Source organism: Quercus suber, unplaced genomic scaffold, assembly GCF_002906115.3.
Source record: "Quercus suber isolate HL8 unplaced genomic scaffold, Cork oak 2.0 scaffold_113, whole genome shotgun sequence".
NCBI classification, from domain to species: Eukaryota; Viridiplantae; Streptophyta; class Magnoliopsida; order Fagales; family Fagaceae; genus Quercus; species Quercus suber.
In genome coordinates, this window is record NW_027069578.1 from 1,347,100 (window position 1) to 1,352,774 (window position 5,675).

Genomic DNA, 5,675 nt, shown 5'->3' on the forward strand with positions numbered 1-5,675 from the left:
GGTCATTTTCCTTTAAATAGTCAGAGTACTCTGTTTTGTTGCTATTATTATATCTGCCTACTGTAACTCATCTGAAACAACTCTGTCTACCGTAAGCACACACCTGGCAGGCGAGGTATAGTTTGTGTACAAGCTGGCCCACGTTGAGTTACAATTGGATCGGTCTCAACTCCTTTACTCAGAAACATTCAGGTCCATTACCGTAGGAGGCAGCCCAGCCCAACGCACAACACAAAAAAGGCCCCTACATTAAATTGGCGACTGCACTGGGGAGTTGAGAAACAGATTACGGATAAGAGCCCTCACAAATAAATGCCTTCAAAGTCTAGGACAACACAAAATATGAGTGTCGTGCCCTCGCAAGCAGAGTCTAGGCCAACGATGCCTTACCAAGAATAGCTTAACCAGATGGAAGGTGCCAATGGAGTGGGGGCTGGACCCCAATCTCCTCCAAGAATCCCCGTAGACAACACTAACACCTTCGTTGAGGTGTTGCCAGCTCTGCAGCACTCGTGATAGCAAATGATGGAAGAAATCCGTAAACTAAAGACAGATAGAACATAGGAAAAAGGAGCCAGCATGATCCAGAATATGCGACAAACAAAGAAGAGACATTAGTAGGAGGTGTCCCCCAGAATGCGGATCAACATTTTATTACTATGGCTGAGGTAGCGGCTCTCCTGGAGCAAGAGAGAGCCAAAGGACCAAAGGAGGGATTCTACGCACGTAAGTCTCCATACCCACTAAGGGTGCTCAGTAAACCATACCCCGAGAGGTATGAACCATAAGTTTTTGCACAATATGATGGCAGGAAGGGAAGTGCCGTTAAGCACGTAAGCAAGTTCATTGATACGCTTGGCCCTTATGCCGTAGACGAAGGCTTATGTCTTCGGAAATTTTCTAAATCACTCTGTGACCGGGCTTATACCTGGTACATCGGCTTAAAGTCAGGATCGATCCTAACATGGGATGATATGGTGGATGTATTTTGTACCAAATACTTTCACGGAGAAGAAACGATGACACTTGCAACTCTGCAAGCGACCAAACAAAGGAATGGTGAAGACTTGATGGAGTACATCAAGAGATTCAGGGACATAGCACTCGATTGCTATGACCATTGTGAATAAAGGAGACTGGTAGAGATGTGTATGACAAATATGATCAGGGAGTACAGGGCAGTCTTAGAGAACCTAGAGATCTCCCAGTTCGTACAGTTATTGCAAAAGGCAAGAAAAACTGCCTAGTTCATAAAGCCGAGCACGAACAAAAGGAGTGCCTCGCAAGCCATGGCAGTGTCTACCGGTGAGCGGAGAAGAAAGACTGACGGGAGAGAGTATGATACTCCCCCGCCAATACCATGCACCTCAAAGGAGCTAGACATACTGCTAGACAAATGAATAGCAGATGGAATTTTCAAACCTAATCAGGTTGCTAGGGAGCCCACAAAAGAGGAACGGAGGGACCCACATTTTTGTCGCCTACACAATTATGTGCAACATTCTCTCGCAGAATATTGGGCACTCTGCAGACTAGTGCATTGCAGGATAAAGGAAGGGACTCTAGAATTGTCCTAGCAGGAAGTCCAAAGAAATCCACTCCCAAACCACAAAGGGAAGGGTGTAGCAGTAGTGGTAATTTGTGCAGACCCAGGAAAAGACGAAGAAGAAAACTTGGCCTTCCCCGCAGTGGCCATTACCACTTTACAACAGAGCTCCAAGTTCAAAAAAGGGTGTAGCAGCTTTGGTGAGCATTGCCTCCGGTGTAGGTGTAGAATGTCTATCGGCAGAAATACCAGATGATAGGGCTCTCTTACAAGAGTCAATTGAAATCACTTTTAGTGATGAAGATATGGAGGTGGGACACCTAGATCACCCTTATACTTGGCGGCGTCCATAAATCAAATCCCCATAAAGAGAGCCTTGGTAGATACAGGTGCTTCTGTGAATCTCATGCCATTGAGCACTTTGCAAGTAGTAGGAATTTTAAAGAGGAAGATTCAGGGGTGCCCAATGGAAGTGACAGGGTTCGGCGGAAGGGGTGAGTACACAGCAGGCCACATTCAGCTGTGGTTGAAAGTAAGCTGTAGACACCTCATTTTACAACTTGCATTTAACCAACCGGTAGATCTTCAAATTTGTGATACAAAACAAATCTTGATGTTCTAACGATCATAATGGTATGTCATGGGTTTTGATCAGATCACCTGATCAAAAGTTATCATACAAACAATTTTCAATGATCATGGTTCACTTACACGATGGGCCTGATCACGTCCTATTTTAAACACTTAATTTTGATTGGTTCTCACAAGAATTAATTTAAAATCAATTAAGTGTAATTTTTGATTGGATTTCGTTTTATTTCATTTAAAAAAATATATATATATATGTTTTTACGGCATCTTAGCTGCTCTTTTAAAAAAAGAATTGGAGAAAGGATCCATGAAAAATTCAAAAAAAGAAAAAAAAAGGAAAAATGCTCAAAAACCGTCATTATCTTCAGCAGCAAATTGAATCGCATTTTTGGCCCAGAAAAAGTTGAAATTCGGTTTTCTCTATTTCTATAAAAGTTGTAGAGAATTAAATTTCCTTTCCAAAAACATTAATTTCGAATCAATTGGAATTTTGAGCATAAATTTATGGCCAAAATACGAAACAGGTGCAGAAGATAATATAAATTCAATATCATCTTCAATCATCTTTCGAAATTTCAAATGGGGATCAAACTCAAATCTTTTCAGACTCATCTAATAGGCTTATCCCTTCCCTTAGTTCCAGAAGAAAGTTTTTTGAAAAATAAAGTGGATAGAAACAGATACATCCTGTGAAATTTTCAAAAACGCTCAAAAGACGTTACTTTTTTAGCAGCAATTTTAAATGCATTTTTGGTCTGGAAAACGTTGGAATTTGGTTTTATCTATCTCTGAAAAAGTTGTAGATAATTGAATTTCCTTTCAAAAAACACCAATCTTAAATCGATTGGAATTTTGAGCGGAAAGTTAGAGCCAAAATACGAAGCGGGTGCAGCATCATTTCAACTTCCTTTTCAAAATTCAAAAGGGGATCAACACCAGCTCCGTCCCAGCTCATTTAAACAGGCTATCTCCCTCCTTAGCTTCAGAAGAAAGCTAAAAACTTAGCTTTAAACCTAAGCCATCCCTTCCCCTATAAATAGAGAAGACCTCTGTCATTCTCTGGACCCCGAATTCCCTCTAGAGAGCTAGTGAGAGAGCAGAAAAGAAAAAACTGTTGTGCAGACATTGTTCCTACTTTGGTTGTAGTTTAGTAATTCCTTGCTTTCTCCCTAGCCCTTTAAGTGATCACTTCCCCTCTTTTTTTAATTTATGTTCTATGCTGGTAAGTATTTAATTATATTCTTAACTTTCTACACATGCTTGAATAAGTGTTTAACAAGTCATTATTTGTTTCTTTTACGATAAGCTTGGATGAATATGCCTATATGTCTCATTGTTATTCTTTTACATGCTTAGATGGACACTTTTAGGCTAGCACACAATTTTTCTCTTGAATGCTTAGATGAGCACTTCTAGGCTAAAAACACAACTTTCTCTTCAACACTTAGATGAACATGTCTAGGTAATTGTTTACCTTTTTAAAAAATGCTTGAACGAACATGTCTAAGTATTTTGAGTCTCTCTAGATAAACATGTCTAGGGATTTTCCTTTACTTCTCTTCATAATGGTTTGGACGATCAAATATGCTCAAATGTTTTATTTTTATTTGGTTCTCTCTGCAATTATGTTGATTACAAATAACATGATAAAATTGTTTTCTTTTTCTCACATGCTTAGATAAACATGTCTAGGCTAGGGATTCTTTGCTTACATTGATTTCTTGGATGAACATGCCATTACTTTAATGTTTTCTTTACATTAAAATTGTTATCTAACAAGTTTCATTTTTTGTGTTTTTTTTTTATGTTTGATTCTTTTAGCACATATTTGTTTACAATTTCTACAAATTACCATGTTTATATGACATATTGTTTGTATTTGTTTGACATGACATGACATTGGCCACCTTAACCTAGGAGACCGGTTTTACCGGGCGAGATGGGTGCTTAATCCCTTCCCATCTCGTAAATTAGCCTCCGAACCAAGATCAAGGGTTATAGACTATGCTCTTGTAATTTTACATTTTTTTAGATTGTAACTAGGGAATAAAGCAATGTAATTTACTTTTTTAGATTGTATCTAGGACAAAAAAGCATTGTAAATTTTTGTTACAAATTTGATGTAAATTGCAATATACATTAATACAAAAGAAGTATTATTTTTTATTAGAGGTTTTCTTATTTTCCCTTTTAAATTAAATAAGTGGCGACTCCATGTAAAACCCTCGATCTAGGGGGGAAGACATTTTACATAAGCCCTATAGCTTCTTTGGCTTAGTTTCATGTAGTGAGGATATAAGTATCCTATAACGTGCTTTTGGGGAGGCCATGGTTACACAAACACCGACTGGTCCCATCCATTTATCACCAATGTGTGAAAGGAACATTGAATGGCAGGATGATACGCATAGCCACGAATCCCTCACCATTCGAGTAGGCAGAAGCCCACTTAGTAGAAACTATATTCTATGACCAATGGGCCCCATCTGAGGAAAGTTCAGTATCAAAGCTATGAGGTTCCTTCGTGCCTAGGTGGGAAGACGTCTAGGATGACCCAGAACCCGGTCTAAGGGAATTATTGGCAAGAAAGAGGAAAAGGAAAGAAGCACCTGCTGCAGGATCGGATGACACACCCCAATGTGTTAGGATTTGAGGACCTGATGGCAGGATCATATACAAATTATGAAGGCACGTGGGGCCCGCGATTGAGACACAGACGAGTCCCACCCATGAAGGGCAGGCTTTTATTGGCCAAACATAGGTAAAGATGCAGACCAAGTCCAAACGTAATGTGAGAACTGCTAACTTGCGACAGACAGGGAGGAAAGTTACGCTGTATTCATCAGTGAAGACTGGAGAAGCTCGTTTATACAATACCTGATGGAAGGCATCCTGCTGTAAAAGCACAGTGAAAAATATAAGCTTAAGAGGTTAGCAACGCGTTATTTTTTGCATAATATGGTCCTTTTCAAAAAAGGGTATGATAGAGACCCTTTGAGGTGTTTGGGCCTTGAAGAAGCAAGAGAAATGGTGAAAGAAGTATACTTAGGAGAGTGTGGGGAGTACCAGGGAAAGAAAAGGCTTTACAGATGCCTGTTGCAAATGGGCTACTACTGGTCTACCATGAAAAAGGATACGACAAAATTTGTGAAAAGGTGCCACAGTTGCTAAGTATAGGCCAATTTGATTCACACTCATCCGCAGAATTTGCATAGCATGGTCACACCATGACCCTTCCACACTTGGGGCCTTGACTTGGTTGAACCGGTGAATCCGCCGTCGCAAGGATACATATAGATACTAGTGGCTACAGAATATTTTACTAAGTGGGTAGAGGCAATACCACTTCGTAGAGCCACAGGAGAAGTAGTGGCGAACTTTATCAAGGAAAACATAATTGTAAGGTTTGGAGTTCCCCATAGGATCATCAGTGACAATGGCATACCTTTTGTCAACAATGATGTGAGGAAAATGCTAGAGTTCTATCAAGTCAAGCATCACCGGTTATCATCATATTACTCCCAAGGAAATGGGCAAG